Source organism: Periophthalmus magnuspinnatus, chromosome 9 (assembly GCF_009829125.3).
Source record: "Periophthalmus magnuspinnatus isolate fPerMag1 chromosome 9, fPerMag1.2.pri, whole genome shotgun sequence".
Taxonomy (NCBI): domain Eukaryota; kingdom Metazoa; phylum Chordata; class Actinopteri; order Gobiiformes; family Gobiidae; genus Periophthalmus; species Periophthalmus magnuspinnatus.
Window position 1 is genome coordinate 7846981 of NC_047134.1, and position 18481 is coordinate 7865461.

Consider the following 18481-nt stretch of genomic DNA (forward strand, 5'->3'; position numbering starts at 1 on the left):
TTTATAAATACATAAATATGAATTACATGCATTTTAACTCACCTAAAACAGCCAATTAAAAAATCCTCGGGCAAAAGCTTTTGCTCCTTTTATTATGGTTTTGGTAAGAATTATGCCTTTGTTGAACATGGTAATATGGATACTAAAGGCGCACAGTATCAGGTAGAGCTATGAAAAACTTTTCACTTTAAGGTTTTACCTCATTTATTCAGGTCTTTGTCTCATGATATTAATTGAAACTAATACTTTTGTGGTTAAAATGTGCGGATTTAAACAAGGATAAAATCTTTCTAAGACGGTTACTTGAACCAGGAAGCTGCGTAATTATTGCTTATCGTCAAATCTCTCCATCAAAATTCTTTTCTCACGCTGTCTTCTTGTGACCATCGCTGCGATTTAGCTCTGCCTCGAAGGTTAAACTACGACAGGCTTTTAGTCGTGCGTAATACCGCACTAACGGCTTCCTTACTCCGCATTTGGTGCCGTAATGACCTGCACCTTTACGCACGACTGTGGGAGAGCTGTAGGACTTGGATGATGCCAAGTGCAGCAAGGATCGTGATAAAATCACAACGTAAATGAAAAATGTTTAAAATTGACATGGCTAACTGGATTTATGTTGTGTCAAACATGAGCAAAGGTCGGGAACAATAAAACCTGACATGCGGACAAAAAGCAAGTCCCCACCCCGGTTAAAAGAAATCTTCAAACTGAGTATTTTGACAGTTTTGTGATTAAGTGATTTATTTTAATAAAATAGGGAATTTTGAATAACTAACCACAGAAGTGCAAGAAGGCTATAGCGTAACGGGTACACATTCCTTGAGCTGCGCGCAGTCTGCACACTTGCCTCACCAGATGTCCAAAAACAGTTAGCCACGATTTTGACTGGTGAAGGTGTATGTACACACCAGTTCATTGTTTGCTTTTAATGTTGTGTTACGTGCACATCATGGGCAGTGGAATGCCCGTAGCAGTGCCCACATAACTTGGTATTTGTCGTAACGGTGGGTGTAGCGGACCAAAGGATGCAGACTCGGGGAATATTTACAGTATTTATTAAAGAAATGACAAATGATGCAGTTCGAGGGTTGATCCGGCGGTGAGCAGGAGGTGAGGCACGGGCCAGGATCCAGGAGCGGAACGTGGAGCGCAGCGGAGATGACGATGCGGGCAGCACCAGGGCAGGACGCAGAGTGCTAACCAGGGTCCGGGGTCGCGGAATGCAGAGATAAAACAGACAGTACCAGGGCTGGGAAGCAGGGTGGAAGCAGGGTCGGAGCTGAGCTGGGAGCGCTGGAGCTGAGACGGTCCAGCAAGCTGGGTGGAGACGCACATACGATCCGGCACCGAACGGGATGAGGCTGAAACGAAGATGAACCGGCACTGAACAGGGTGTAGAAACGCAGATGATCTCGCCCTGAGTGTCTGGTCCTGCCTCCTCTTATACACAGCAGGTGGTGGTGATCGCGCTGATGAGCTGCAGGTGCGCGCAGGAGGAGCCAGGAGCTCAGCCCAGCTCGGCAGGTGAGGGAGGGAACGAGCAGGACAGGAGGAAAAAACGTGGAGCAGACGGAGCGGATCATGACAGTATTAAAGAATCAATGCCGGAAGAAAGTCCAAAATCCTCTGGCGGGCCAAAATAAATTGGCAAAGGGCCAACATTTTCCCGCGGGCCGGACGTTGCCGACCACTGCTCTAGGCCCTAACCCAACATATGTAGATGCTATAGGTGTATCACGTGGTGTTCCAGATGAATATAAACTAGTCGATCAACTTGCTACAGGGTTTGAAAATCTCCCATTCATTAGTGCTATATTTCCTATCACTCCTAACAAAAATGTAGATCGTATAAATTATTTCCATTACAACTTGTTGCATTTAACCAATCTGACCACATCCATAGGCACAGCTATGGCTGAACAATTAGACCCGGTATCCAGAACTACCTTTCAAAATAGAATGGCCCTAGATATGTTATTAGCCGAACGGGGAGGGGTATGTTCTTTGTTCGGGGAACAGTGTTGTACATTTATTCCTAATAATACTGCTCCGGATGGCTCCGTAACCAGAACTCTTAAAGGACTCCAAATGTTCTCGGACACGATGCATTCTCACTCAGGTGTTAACAATCCCCTAGACGAGTGGTTCTCCAAAAATGTTTGGCTCTTGGAAACAAGTAGCAATGTCAATGGCTACCACATTAGTAATGGTGATTGCTTTATTTATCTTTGGTGGTTGTTGTTGTGTTCCATTGATTAGATCTTTAATTGAACGTGTCATTCAATGCACTGTAGGTGGTCAGCTAAAAGGTCAATATACAATGCTTAAACAGGAGGAGGTAAAACCCACATTACCGGTATTGGCCCCACCATATGAACTTTAATTCAGTTCAATTCAATTCATGTATTTTTGTAACGTCCAAAATCACAACAACAGTTGTCTCGAAGGGCGTTCATGTTTTGGTTGATGGGGGAAACCGGAGTACCCGGAGGAAACCCATCCAGACATGGGGAGAAACATGAAAAACTCCACACAGAAAGGCCTGGCGACCCGGGGATCCAACCATACCCTCTTGCTGTGAGGCATGAGTGTTGCCACTCAGCCACCGTGCCGCCAACACACAAAAACAAAACAACAGGAAAAATCAGACAAAACAAGAAAAATCGGCCAGGTGAGGAGGAGGAAGACCAGACGAGGAGGAGGAGAGCCGGGCGAGGAGGAGGAGAGCCAGGCGAGGAGGAGGAGAGCCAGGCGAGGAGGAAGAGAGCCAGGCGAGGAGGAGGAGAGCCAGGCAAGGAGGAGGGCCAGGCGGGGAGGAGGAGAGGGTCCAGCTGTCATCGGGGCATCTGAAAGAGATACACTCCACATGGGGAGTGGGACAGGGGACAACATGTGAATAGCATTGCTGATGAGAAAATAGGACAAAGCAGAGGATAGTGCTCAGGTTGCCATACTTCCCTCAGCTAGTTATCTCCTACTGCAGCCTATCTTATCCTGGGTTTTAATGTCCCTAACTCCCTCACTATGTAACCTGGTCATACGCTATACAAAAGAGGAAGGTTTTAAGCCTGGTCTTAAATACAGAGACTGTGGGGGCCTGTTTAACATCAGCAGGGAGTTGATTCCATAGCACAGGAGCTTGGTAACTGAATGCTCTCCCTCCCACTGTACTTTTGGACACTCTAGGAACCACTAATAGTCCTGCATTCTGAGAGCAGAGTGCTCTGTTTGGCTGGTACGGGACAATAGCATCTTGCAGATAGGATGGGGCCATACCGTTTAGGGCTTTGTATGTCAGGAGGAGGACTTTGAATTTGATTCTAAGCTCGACAGGAAGCCAGTGCAGATATTTTAGTACAGGACTGATGTGGTCTCTTCTTTTAGTTCCTGTTAGGACTCTGGCCGCTGCATTTTGGACCAACTGGAGGCTCCTTATAGTACTTTTGGGGCAGGCGGCGAGCAGAGAATTACAGTAATCAAGTCTGGAAGTAACAAATGCATGGATGAGTTTTTCAGCATCGTTTTAGGTAAAATATTTCTAATTTTAGTTATATTTCGCAGGTGAAAGTATGCGGTTTTACAAGCTAGGTTTATATGGGCTGTGAATGAGAGATTTTGATCAAATAGGACTCCAAGATTTTTTACCATAGGGCTAGAAGCAATACTCACATTGTCGAGTGAGATTATCTGGTCTGACAGAGAATCTCTTTGACCTTTGGGACCAACGACAATGACCTCTGTTTTTTTCAGGATTTAGAGCAGGTAATTCAAGGTCATCCAGGTTTTGATGTCCTTCACACAGGCACTGAGGTTTATCTATTTGATTCAGACTGATTTGGTTTCATTGATAAGTACAGCTGAGTGTCATCAGCATAGCAGTGAAAATTAATGCCATGTTTTCTGATAATGTTACCCAATGGCAACATATACAGAGTAAGAAAACATAGAAATGGTGATCTATAAAAATAGATCAAAAGGGGGAATGAAGGACGTAAACCTCATTGCTCATAATATTAAAGATTAAACTAAAAGGAGGTTTAGGACTTGCAACACTGCACAAACACACTCCATTCTTGCCCTATCGCATAGAAAAGAACGTACTGTGACAATAGATAGATTGTGTAGCATGTCCTCAGATTAAGCTGTTACAGATAACGCTGCACCAGCGGGGTGCCTGAAGGGTAGAAGAGTGCCAGAAGGAAGAAGAAGATGTCCATACCCAGCTACTGAATATTCATGATTTATGTTTAAATGTGGCGTTCAGGGTTAGGCACTCAGATCAAAACGGGACTGCCCCTGAGATCTCCGTGCACGTACTAGGGACAGTATCACGCCTGACTTGTATTAGATTGGATGTATAGGGGAACAATAAAACTCGAGTGATTCTCTCTGGTCTCCAGTGATTCTTCTGATCGGATTAAAGGAACATGCTTACAGGACTTGTAAAACATACATTTTAAGTTTGATTTTATAACCTTGCAAACTAAAGTCATAGGGGTTTTCATTTTTTATGGCCACTATCGCATTTTCAGCAGATGAAAAGCTCTTTTATTTCAGCTTCACAATACTATCATATGAGAGATCAGCACAGTGCTTTCACACATTGGAGGTGCTTCTGAAGTAAAAATGAATAGAATCCAGCAGCAAAGTCACTCATAACTAGATTGGTCTGTTGAAGGCACTCACATGACTTCAGGTAGAATTCAATGCAATTTCCCATAGGCACACAGAACTCAAAAAGTGAAATTGTGAAAAAACTACAGGACATAGTAGCCCAACTCTTGCTGTGCTAAAAGGGAATGAGGGCCTGTACAACATACATTTTAAAGTTTGGTTCTATCACCTTGTAAACTAAAGTTATAGGTGTTTTCATTTTTTATTGCTCCATTCGCATTTTCAGGAGCTGATTAGCTCTTTTATATCAGGTTCATAATACTATCATATAAGTTATCGAAAAAATGCTTCCACATATTGAGGATGCTTCTCATATAAAAATTAGTAGAATCCAGCAGCAAGGACACTCATAACTAGGTTCGTGTGTTGAGGGCACTCATATGACTCTCGGCATAATTCAATGCAATTTCCCATTGGCACACAGAACTTAAAAAGTGAAATATGAAAAAACTACAGGACATAGCTACCCATTTCTTGCTTTGCTAATAGGGAATGAGGACCTATACAACAAACATTTTAAAGTTTGGTTCTATAACCTTTCAAACTAAAGTTAGTCAGTTTTTTTTAAGTTTTTTTTTTATCTTTAACGTATTTTCAGTAAAAAGGGTCTTTTATATCAACTATCACAATACAATCATATAAGTCGAGTAGGGAATAAGGAGTGGGGTTGGTTCTATCACCTTGCAAACTAAAGTTATAGGCGTTTTAATTTTTCATTACTCCATTTGCAGTTTTCAGGACTTGATCAGCTCTTTTATACCAACTTCACAGTACTCTGATATAAGTGATCAGAACAGTGGTTTCATACGTTGTAGGTGCCTCTCAAGTAAAAAAATGAGTAGAATCCAGCAGCAAAGTCACTCATAACTAAGTTGGTGTGTGGAGGGCACTCGTATGAATTTAGGCAGAATTCAATGCAATTTCCCATTGGCACACAGAGCTTAGAACACCATAGCTATCAGCTCAATTCTTCGAGTTAGCTCAAATTCAAATCAGTTGTAAAACTTTCTTGCCTAATCCTACTCTTGGTCTATGAAACAATATTGACGGGATAGCACCCCCTACAGAATAACAAATACATTTTTATGGAGGGTTGAAATTTTAGTTTTCCCAAATGTTACGGAATTTGACACAAAATTCCATTGGGTCATGCCAATTAATAAAGTCAATTAGACCCATGACGTGTTTTGCACCATGTTGCCATAGCGATGCACTAAATTGCTCCTGTTATCTTAATGGGAGTGATCCCAACATTTCCTATTCATGAGAAACATATTAGTTTTATGAAATAAAATATAAAATATAAAATCATATGAAATTGGCACAATGACTCTTCATGTCATACCATGGAACCATGTCATATTTTTCACTGGGTTGCCATGGCGATACGTGAAAGAGCCCATGTTATCCTAATGGGAAAATTTCCTAATTTTCGTACATTTCAAAGTCTTATAACAACTTATTACCTTCAATGAAGAACGTGAAATTTGGCACAGTGATTCTTCAGGTCGTCCCCATTAAAAATGTCTGGGGGTCAACTTTGTATTCTGCATGGTGTTGCCATGGCGATGCCTCAAATACCAATATAATTGGTATTGGTATTATTTTGTGCATCGGCGCTTCCATTGTCTTTTGACTTTGTTTAATGACAAGTACAGTCCATAGCCGCAATGAAACAGACAAGTGGCTCGTTAGCGCCACCCTTAGGGAACACCGGGTTTGCTGAGGGCGAAGTGCAGCCCATGAGGACCGTTCGATGCCACTTGTGGCTTTAATTTGATCTTTAATTTTATTATATTAAACAATTTAGGAATATGGTAGGCTTTGCTCCACCCTCCTATTGACAAGTCTTCATTCATGCGAGGTGCATCAAGGACTAAATTTATTAGAATAAATGTCGTCTGACGTCTTCTACCTTCAGAATGACAGAATTGAACCAATACGGTGAGCCTTCAATCCCAGCCAGCGCGCTCACAGTAACAGCTAGATACCAGAGTGGAGGTCACACCAGGGCACAGCAAGTAGTGGCAAGGTTTTCAATTTAAAGTGTTAGTATTAGTGTTTCAGTATCTTAGTTTCCCCCAGCCCCCTTGAAACAAGACAACTCACCACAACTTCTAGTAGATCAGGTTCGAGGCCTTAGCGCCGGCGTTTTCCAGCGAGAGCGATGCAGCCCTCTCACTCAAAGGTAGAGATGAGGCAGGAAGGGAGTGCCCTCCCCGGGTGGCCAGCCGCTGGATCACTGTTGCAGAAAAAGAACCGGACGAAAGGGCATGCCGACAACGCCAAATTGTTGTGGAATTTCTAATGGTCAAAAAGTCTTAAAGATATAAAAATCAACAGAGAAGTTGTCTTGAATCAAAGGTCTGGTTTATTGAATCAACTGTGCACAATTGTCAAAGAGCTGTGTCCCTAGCAGTGTCGTCTCGCCCTCAGCTGACAAATGTAAACAATACAGAGTATTTATACCACCAAAACAATCTTGCCAGTTTAGTCTAATCGAAGTGGTTGGAGGCCGCTAGACACACAGAAAAGACATAACAACATAACATACATAACAGATGGTATTATGAAGGTTAGGTCAAAATGATCCATAATAATACAAATAAAGATTTATGCTAAAGAAAGCCATAACAGGTCCAATATTTGGATGTTGAGTTATGTTTTTAATAAAGTCACAATGTTTCTTCATCATAACATACTTGCTGTGTTTTGTTCCTGTATCCTGTATATTTAGCTCGTCTCCCTCTGCAAAGCTCAAAAAGCATGGTCCCACAGCATGATGTCATCAGATGGTTCTCTTTGGTCAGGTCTCCTCTGTGTTTTTAAAGTCTACCCTCCTCACCAAACTACTCATTGGGTATTCATTTTCCTACATTACACTCTGAGTCCTGGAACCCTCGTTTTTTCCAGAGACCAAGCAGTCTGCTTCAGCTGTGAGGCGTGGAGACCTGATACAGTCGGCCTCCTCCGTATACCAGTTGCAGACCCTGCTGGGCTCTGGGGTGTACGGAGGCATCTCGCTCTGCCGCAATCTTGCCACCAACCAGACGGAATCACTGAAGGTGCTGAAAGGCCCATATGTACTGGCCACGGGCCATCAAGAAGCCAGTTTGAACAAGCTTCTTTTCACATGTTTGAGATGTTTCATATTTGGTCTGTCTTTACTGGCCATGTACATGTGGCCTCTGAGGGAAGATCAGATAACTCATAATCAGATAATTAGATTATAAAAGATTATAAATGATTATAAAATTAAAAATAATATCCTTCAATCTTCATTTTCTTTCATTTTGTCTTTGCCACATTGGTATGCCTCACTCTGCATTGCACCGGCAGATGGAGCTCTTCCATCTCTGCTGTAGTTACAGAGGAATATGATTAGGTTTGTTCTGCATACATGAGCATTATCCATCCATCCATCCATTTTCTTCCGCTTATCCGGGGCCGGGTCGCGGGGGCAGCAGTCTAAGCAGGGACTCCCAGACTTCCCTAACCCCGGACACGTCCTCCAGCTCCTCCGGTGGGACCCCAAGGCTTTCCCAGGCCAGCCGAGAGACATAGTCCCTCCAGCGTGTCCTGGGTCTTCCCCGGGGCCTCCTCTCGGTGGGACATGCCCAGAACACCTCCCTAGGGAGGCGTCCAGGAGGCATCCTGAGCAGATGCCCGAGCCACCTCAGCTGGTTCCTCTCAACGTGTAGGAGCAGCGGCTCTACTCCGAGCTCCTCCCGTGTGACCGAGCTCCTCACCCTATCCCTAAGGGTGCGCCCGGCCACTCTGCGGAGGAAGCCCATTTCAGCCGCTTGTATCCGCGATCTTGTCCTTTCGGTCATTACCCAGAGCTCATGACCATAGGTGAGGGTAGGAACGTAGATTGACCGGTAAATCGAGAGCTTCGCCTTCCGGCTCAGCTCCTTCTTTACCACAACGGACCGATACAGCGACCGCATCACTGCAGACGCTGCACCGATCCGCCTGTCAATCTCCCGCTCCATCCTTCCCTCACTCGTGAACAAGACCCCGAGATACTTGAACTCCTCCACTTGGGGCAGAGACTCACCACCCACCCGGAGAGAGCAAACCACCTTTTTCCGGTCGAGAACCATGGCCTCGGATTTGGAGGAGCTGATTCTCATCCCAGCCGCTTCACACTCGGCTGCAAACCGCCCCAGTGCCAGCTGCAGGTCCTGGCTCGAAGAAGCCATCAGGACAACATCATCTGCAAACAGCAGAGATGAAATCCTGTGGTTCCCAAACCAGGCCCCCTCCGGCCCCTGGCTGCGCCTAGAAATTCTGTCCATAAATATAATGAACAGAACCGGTGACAAAGGGCAGCCCTGGTGGAGTCCAACATGCACCGTGAACAGGTCTGACTTACTGCCGGCAATGCGAACACAGCTCCTGCTCCGGTCATACAGGGACCGGACAGCCCTTAGCAAAGAGCCCCGGACCCCCATACTCCCAGAGCACCCCCCAAAGGACACCACGAGGGACACGGTCGAATGCCTTCTCCAGATCCACAAAACACATGTGGACTGGTTGGGCATACTCCCATGAGTCCTCGAGGACCCGATGAAGAGTATAGAGCTGGTCCAGTGTTCCACGACCAGGACGAAAACCACACTGCTCCTCCTGAATCCGAGGTTCGACTATCGGTCGGATTCTCCTCTCCAGTACCCTGGAATAGACCTTACCGGGAAGGCTGAGGAGTGTGATTCCCCTGTAATTGGAACACACCCTCCGGTCCCCCTTCTTATACAGAGGGACCACCACCCCGGTCTTGCCATTCCACAGGTACTGTCCCCGACCGCCACGCGATGTTGCAGAGACGTGTCAGCCAAGACAGCCCCACAACATCCAGAGACTTGACGTACTCAGGACGGATCTCGTCCACCCCCGGAGCCTTGCCACCGAGGAGCTTGCCAACCACCTCAGTAACTTCAGCCAGGGTGATGGACGAGTCCGCCTCTGGGTCCCCAGTTTCTGCTTCCTCCTCGGAAGACGTGACAGTGGGATTGAGGAGATCCTCAAAGTATTCCTTCCACCACCCGACAACATCCCCAGTCGAGGTCAGCAGCTCTCCACCCGCACTGTAAACAGTGTTGGTGAAGCACTGCTTCCCCCTCCTGAGGCGTCGGACGGTTTGCCAGAATCTCTTTGAGGCCGTCCGATAGTCCTTCTCCATGGCCTCCCCGAACTCCTCCCAACCCCGAGTTTTTGCCTCTGTGACTGCCCGAGCCGCGGCACGCTTGGCCCACCGGTACTCATCAGCTGCCTCAGGAGTCCCATGAGCCAACAAGGCTCGATAGGACTCCTTCTTCAGCTTGACGGCATCCCTTACTTCCGGTGTCCACCACCGGGTTCGGGGATTGCCGCCGCGACAAGCACCACAGACCTTACGACCACAGCTATGAGCAGCCGCATCGACAATAGAGGTGGAGAACATGGCCCACTCGGAGTCCATGTCTCCAACCTCCCCCGGGATCAGGGAGAAGCTCTCCCGGAGGTGGGAGTTGAAGACCCCCCTGACAGAGGGCTCCGCCAGACGTTCCCAGCAGACCCTCACAATGTGCTTGGGCCTGCCAGGTCTGTCCGGCTTCCTCCTCCGCCAGCGGATCCAGCTCACCACCAGGTGGTGATCAGTTGACAGCTCAGCCCCTCTCTTCACCCGAGTGTCCAAGACACGCGGTCGGAGGTCAGATGACACGACAACAAAGTCGATCATCGACCTCCGACCTAGAGTGTCCTGGTGCCACGTGCACCGATGGACACCCTTGTGCTCGAACATGGTGCTTGTTATGGACAAGCTGTGACTAGCACAGAAGTCCAATAACAAAACACCGCTCGGGTTCAGATCGGGGAGGCCGTTCCTCCCAATCACGCCCCTCCAAGTGTCACTGTCATTACCCACATGGGCGTTGAAGTCCCCCAGGAGAACAACGGAGTCCCCGGTTGGTGCACTGTCTAGTACCCCTCCCAGGACTCCAAGAAGGCCGGGTACTCTGCACTGCTGTTTGGCCCGTAGGCCGACACAACAGTGAGAGACCTGTCCCCGACCCGAAGGCGCAGGGACGGGACCCTCTCGTTCACCGGAGTGAACCCCAACACGCAGTGGCTGAGCTGTGGGGCAATGAGCAAGCCCACACCAGCTCGCCGCCACTCCCCGCGGGCAACGCCAGAGAAATGGAGAGTCCAACCCCTCTCAAGAAGTTGGGTTCCAGAGCCCGAGCTGTGCGTGGAGGTGAGGACGACTATATCTAGCCGGTAACGCTCAACCTCCCGCACAAGCTCAGGCTCCTTCCCCCCCAGCGAGGTGACGTTCCACGTCCCCAGAGCTAGTCTCCATGTCCGGAGATCCGGTCGTCGAGGTCCCCGCCTTCGACTGCCGCCCGGATCTCTACGCACCCGCCCCGCATGGCTCCTCCCGCAGGTGGTGGGTCCACGGGAGGACGGCCCCACGTCGTTCCTTCGGGCTGGGCCCGACCGGGCCCCGTGGGGAAAGGCCCGGCCACCAGGCGCTTGCTGCCGAGCACCCACCCCAGGCCTGGCTCCAGGGTGGGGCCCCGGTAACGCCAGTCCGGGCGACGTAACTGGCCTTGATCTTTTTCTTTCCATGTAGGGCTTCTGAACCGCTCTTAGTCAGACCCGTCTCCCAGGACCTGTTTGCCATGGGTGACCCTACCAGGGGCATGAAGCCCCCGACAACATAGCTCCCAGGATCATTCGGGTGCTCAAACCCCTCCACCACGTTAAGGTGGCGGTTCGGGGGAGGGGATGAGCATTATTGTAACTCAAAATACAAGTGTACCCCTATAGGAGGAAAGCACAATAACAGATTAAAGAAACATAAGACATCTCCTTTAAAGCAGACCTATTCTGCATAATCAAATTTTTCAGAGCTTTAAATGATGAAATATAGTTGTGTGAAGTTGCATTTGGAGTGAATCGTGTATGCTTGAGTAATCTTTAAAAGCTTATTTTCAATATGCCATATTGCCGACCCCCGTTTTCACTGCAAGCGGAACATGACCAGTGCTCTGTACTTATTTTGTTCTCCAATTGTATTTTCTTAAACAGTGATATGCGTGTGGTTTAGCAGCATCACGTAGTAATTTTGGTACAAATTTTAAAAAGTTTGCCCATGCACTCATCAATGCGGAAGCAATAAGCCCTACGCCCTGTAGGGGCTCGGGCCTAATAACATAAATTCTGAGGGGAAACTGTCAATAATACATTTTAATAGTAAGAGCATGTATAGTCATTTCAATTCTATCAAAGAGTATCTGCAACAATTCATTCGCCCTTTCAGTATCATTGCTATTACGGAATCATTTCGCTGCTCATCCAAGCCGCTTCTTCACTTCTGGTCAGATTGCTGGTGGCCACTGCCTTATGACCCAAACTGACGAAGTGACTTGAATGAGCAGCGAAACGTCTTCACTCCTACGATTTGAGATTTAAACTTCGTCTTTTGCTATGGATCAGACCTGGACAACTGAGGGCTTACACAGACAAGAAGAAAAATATTGTTGTAAGTTGTGTGTATTGTTCACCTGCCTCAAACTGTGAAGCTTTTGCTGAATGGAAATTGTTTTCTACTGTTAATCATAAGCTATTATTTATCTGTGGTGACTTCAACATTGACCTTCCGAATCCAACTAGACAGAAAGCAATAGATGATTTCTCTGATACAATGTACAGTTTGTCCCTCTATTCAGCAATAACCAAACCAAGCAGAATAGCGTCACACAGTGCAACAATAATTGACAATATCTTTACTAATATGGAAAACCAATCAACTAGTTGCTTGTTAATATGTAACATCACTGATCACTTGCCTGTCTTTACTCTCTATGACTGTGAATAAAAAAAAAATCTAAGAGAACAAGAAGGTGACTTATAAATGTATAAGAAGTGAAGAGAGCATTAATGCTTTTGACAATAGTTTAAAAGACCAGGACTGGATCTCAGTCTTTACAGAAACAAATGTAGACCAAGTGTATGGCAACTTCTTGAACATATTTCTATCTCTGTATAATAAACACTGTAAAAAGAATATTGCAAGAACGTCAAACCATCAAAAGCCCTTGGCTTAACAAAGGAATATTGAATGCTTGTAAAAAAAACAAAAAACAAAATCTTTATAAATTGTTTATCAAGCTAAAAACTAAAGATGCTGTGCAAAGATATACGGCATATAAAAATAAATTAAGAGATATAATTAGAACTGGCAAACCCTTATATTATAAAACAATACGAATGAAAAATAACTATATAACTCTATATCTATCTATCTATATCTATCAATCTATCTATATACATATCTCTCTCTCTAAGATCTAAGATCACAATATTTCTCCTTAAAATAACTGTTTTTGTCTTGTTCAGTTTGGTACAGAGCCAAAGGCTTCTGCAGAAAATGTCGCATAGTGGGCAGCCTCAGCGCCACGGCCCCTCTGCCCCATCCTCTAAAGCTCCTCCTACTATGGCAGCCTCCCAAGGAAAAACTTCTGCTCTCGAATTAACACTTTATGACAAATAGTGAATTATGGTAAAACCTATTTACTTATTAGAATGTTTATAGTATCCACACAGTTCACAGGTCATTAAATAAGTCTGAAAATGAAAAACTGATCACCCCTTCCAGTTGTTACACATTGGTTTAGCCCGTTAGCACGCGCAATGGGGTTGTACATTTGCTGTGATTTTTCGCGCCAAAGAGACTGAAAATCAGCAAAAATGTTTAGCTAATGCCAATAAAGCCTCATTGTATCAGTCATAAAGTCAGTTTTCTTATTCTGCTCTGTTACTTTATGTAAAATGTCACGTATCACATGGTTTGCCAAATATAATGTTGTAGACTTTGAAGAGTGAATATATATGCAGTATATAACCTAATGTCGCACACATGGGACCCTGAAAAGGAAGGAGGGGAAGCTGTTACAAAACTTTAACCACGCTTGTGTCAGGTAAGTTTAGACCTTTTGGTTTATAAATTTAGGACTGTTTGCAGATGATGTTGTCCTAATGGCTTCATCAAGTCAGGACCTGCAGCAGGTACTGGGGTGGTTTGCAGCTGAGTGTGAAGTGGCTGGGGTGAGAATCAGCTCCTCCAAATCCGAGGCCATGGTTCTCGACTGGAAAAAGGTGGCTTGCCCTTTTCGGGTGGGTGGAGAGTCTCTGCCTCAAGTGGAGGAGTTCAAGTATCTCAGGGTCTTGTTCACGAGTGAGGGAAGGATGGAGCGCGAGGTTGACAGGCAAATCGGTGCAGCGTCTGGAGTTATGCAGACGCTGTATTGGTCCGTTGTGATAAAGAAGGAGCTGAGTCGAAAGGCAAACCTCTTGATTTACCGGTCAATCTACGTTCCTACCCTCACCTATAGTCATGAGCTCTGGGTAATGACCGAAAGGACGAGATCGCGGGTACAAGCAGCCGAAATGGGTTTCCTCCGCAGGGTGGCTGGGTGCTCCCTTAGAGATAGGGTGAGGAGCTCGGTTACACACGAGGAGCTCGGAGTAGAGCCGTTGCTCCTACAAGTTGAGAGGAGCAAGCTGAGGGGGCTCAGGCATCTATTCAGGATGCCTCCTGGATGCTTCCCTTAGGGAGGTGCTCTGGGCATGTCCCACCGGGACGAGGCCCTGGGAAAGACCCAGGACACGCTGGGGGACTATGTCTCTCGGCTGGCCTGGGAAAGCCTTGGGTCCCACCGGAGGAGCTGGAGGACGTGTCTGGGGTGTAGGAAGTCTGGGAGTTCCCGCTTAGATTGCAGTCCCCACGACCCAGCCACGGATAAGCAGAATTCTCTTCCTGATGTTTTGGCTGATTTATTTTGACTTTCCCATGTTCCACAAAGAAGTAGTGTTTCAGGTGTGCCTTCAAATACATCCAGAGGTGTGTCTGTAATGAACTCATGTGTTGTCAATCAACCTATCATAAGCTTCCAAATACATGACATCATCATCTGGGTTTTCCCAAATTGTTTAAATGCATTTTAATGGTGATGTACATAAGCTTCTGACTTTGAAGAAAGTAATGAAAAATTGGCAAAAAAAAAAAAAATCCTCATTATTCTGGCATTTAGCAAATAGAAATATTTTTTGTAGTCTTAATTGTAATTAGGACAGTGAAAAAAGCGTATGTGTCTTTTTATGTAGTATATGTAAACTTCTGATTTCAGCTGTATATAGACCCCTGCCCTCCATCTGAGATCATATCAAATTCTAAAATGTGAATGTAATCTATCAGTCATTTGCCTGCTCTGCTGGCCCATCAAAGCCTGAGGTCCTAGAATCAGTACCGCAGAGATGATTCTGAGATTATTTTAGTTTAGTCTTTTGTTACTACTGGTGTAGTCCTGGTGTAGTCCTAGTGTAGTCCTCTTTAAAGTGCAGATTTCATCCTGATCAGTGAGTTGCGCAATTATGGCCATGCAGAAGGGCTGTAAGACATTAACCATAACCATAAATGAATTATGGAAGCTAAAAGCATTCACAGTAGATGATCTACTGTGATAAGGATCAGTTCATGGTGACACTGACACAACCCCAACACCACAACTCCAGTTTATGAGAGCATAAAACAATGACTCAACACAATTCACACAAGAAATTCTTATATTTTAAACATGATTTCAACAAAATAAAGGTGTTTTCTTATATTTTTATTTGTCAAATAATAATCTGTGTAATCAGGCCTCCCTGGTATGATATCATGATTTCCAACTTGTAAAATTAGAAAGAAGTAAAATTTGAAACCGATTTTATTTTTGTAAACTCCTAAATAAAATTAAAATGATAAAATAACTGTGTTTTAGTAAAATTACAAATTCAGCCTGCCCCCTAATTTAAAGGTTCACTATGTAACTTGCATGAGTGTCCACCACCTGCTTATCTCCATGAAGATGTTATTGCTTTGCTTAAAAATTTGCATGATATGGCATCTATCATCCATCTTCATGACAACCAGGTGCTGCCACCCGGCCAAGTTATAAGTCAGATCTGTGGAAAGGCGGCCCCACTCACAGTAAGAATGCATGTTTTTCAAGTTATTTTTGACCAACATAAACACCTGGAATTTAATAAATGAGGGCTACGTTCATTGCCATAATGTGGAATGTTCCAGATAAGCAGTAACAAGTACGTGGCACACCTGACCTTACCCCAGAAAAGTTACACATTGCACCTTTATTATAAAGTGATATTATTTGAGAAATAGTAAATAGATTAGTATAAAAAATTACTTTATATAGGCTTGGAATTAGTTTTAGTTAGTAATTCTTAGTAATTAATAATTTTTGATAAATGTACGTTATTTAATATCCAAAATATGTCAATGATTTTGTTAAAACTAAACGTTAATAAATCATATGCCCAAACTAACTAAATTTAAATCCACTAAATTTGTACTGTCTTTATTTACATGCGTAATTCTTCAATGTTAACATTGTACTTTTAAATCTATTTTAATTAAATAAATTGTGTTGTTGAAATTTATCAATTAAAAACAGCAACCTCCACAGATTGAACAAAGCTCAGTTTATTCTCCAGTGGCTGCAGTAACAACAGCATGTATGAATGTACAAAACATTCAACATACAAAATCATGGCATATTTCAACACAAGACTTTGGCAAGCCAGAAGCAGGTGGGTTTACAAGGCGTAGACACATGAACCCTTTACACTAGACAGCGGGCAGGAGGACAATGGGAGTATGAGCCTTGTTCAAACCGAGTCCAAACAATTTTGTTCATATGAGAGCAGTAGATTGGAGGAGATAATGTAACTGGACGCGTTGAATGGTGAATGATTGTCAAATTATTCAAGTTATTGCAGCATAACTATAGCAGGGGAAACTAATTATAGGCAGCAGAAAGTGAACATAGCATGAATGGGCATCTGTCTTTCTTCATGTATTTTACAGAGGCATAGGGCAGTGGTGGCCCAGTGGCTGCAGTGTCCATTGGCAAGACACTTCACCCAGATTGCCTATAAATGTATATTTGGCACAAATTGGCAGCTACACTTTCATCAGTCTACCCCAGGACAGTTGTGGCTAAAGAAATAGGTAATGACAAATGTCCTCCTGTAGCGCTTTGAGAAGTTTGAAAGTGCAACACAAAACTGAGCCATTATTGTCCGTATGGTCTTGCTTGGTTTTTAATGAAGTTTCAGAGTGCAGAGTCAACCACTGATAGAGTAGAAAGTGTGACATGTCACTAGGGTCGCAACAAGTTGAACAATTAATCACCACTAATCAGTTACTGGAATCAGCTAATTAAATAATCAAATAATCGTTACCTGGTGCCAAGGTTTATGACTAAGATGGTCGATGAATTAGAGCTGTAACAACACTTTTGGGGGTTTGGTATTCATCATGTGTCATCATGGGTTTTTGTTATCTTTGTAAGACAGGGGTGTCCAAACGTGACACTCAGACCAATTTTTTTTTTTATTGGCCCTCAGGCCTTCAGTTGAACTGGCCCAATCGATCATAATCAGTACTTTTTACTGCAAATTTGATTAACCCTACCAACATAACTTAAATAACATCACATCACATTGTCATACAGACCTAATATTAATATTTCAAGCCTTATTTAAAGTATGTTAAATACACCCATCTGAATTATCCACTGTATTGACCACTGGTCTGTGGCACTCCATGTCTAATATTTTTCAGGATATGGCCCTCAGTGAAAAGAGTTTGGGCACCCCTGTTGTAAGAAATACAATCAGATGTAGAGATTTCAAATAAGTAACTTGACTAAATTAGTCAACTATAGACCTATCTCTAATCTTCCCTTCCTCTCAAAAATTCTAGAACGAGTTGTGGTGAAACAGCTCTGCCGCCACCTGCAGGACAATAATATATTTGAAAAATTTCAATCTGGATTCAGAGCTCACCACAGCACAGAGACTGCACTGCTTAAAGTAACAAATGATTTACTACTAGCTGCTGATAACGGGCTGGCTTCAGTCCTGGTCCTACTGGACCTCAGTGCAGCGTTTGACACCATTGATCACAACATTCTACTGCAGAGGTTAGAATGTGACATTGGAATCAGAGGGACCGCCCTCAAATGGTTTAAATCCTACCTATCAGATAGGTACCAGTTTGTTAGTATAAACCAGAGCACCTCTCCCTGTTCTAAAGTAGCCTGTGGTGTTCCACAAGGATCTGTGCTTGGTCCAATCCTATTTACTCTGTATATGTTGCCATTGGGTAACATTATCAGAAAACATGGCATTAATTTTCACTGCTACGCTGATGACACTCAGCTGTACTTATCAATGAAACCAAATCAGACTGATCAAATAGATAAACTCAGTGCCTGTGTGAAGGACATCAAAACCTGGATGACCTTGAATTACCTGCTCTTAAATCCTGAAAAAACAGAGGTCATTGTCGTTGGTCCCAAAGGTCAAAGAGATTCTCTGTCAGACCAGATATTCTCACTCGACAATGTGAATATAGCTTCTAGCCCTACTGTAAAAAATCTTGGAGTCCTATTTGATCAAAATCTCTCATTCACAGCCCATATAAACCTAGCTTGTAAAACCGCATACTTTCACCTGCGAAATATAACTAAAATTAGAAATATTTTACCTAAAAACGATGCTGAAAAACTCATCCATGCATTTGTTACTTCCAGACTTGATTACTGTAATTCCCTGCTTGCCGCCTGCCCCAAAAGTACTATAAGGAGCCTCCAGTTGGTCCAAAATGCAGCGGCCAGAGTCCTAACAGGAACTAAAAGAAGAGACCACATCAGTCCTGTACTAAAATATCTGCACTGGCTTCCTG

At 44.4% G+C, this 18481-nt stretch overlaps 1 protein-coding gene across 1 annotated transcript in view; it reads left to right on the forward strand.

The window, feature by feature from the left end:
• Positions 1 to 557: 557 nt before the first annotated feature.
• The window catches only part of tcn2 (transcobalamin II), a 49005-nt gene continuing 31081 nt past the window's right edge, over positions 558 to 18481 (forward strand). Inside the window, exon 1 of the mRNA XM_055224465.1 lies at positions 558 to 561. The gene's annotated coding sequence lies outside the window, so the exon portion shown is untranslated. The remainder of the gene's footprint in view (positions 562 to 18481) is intronic.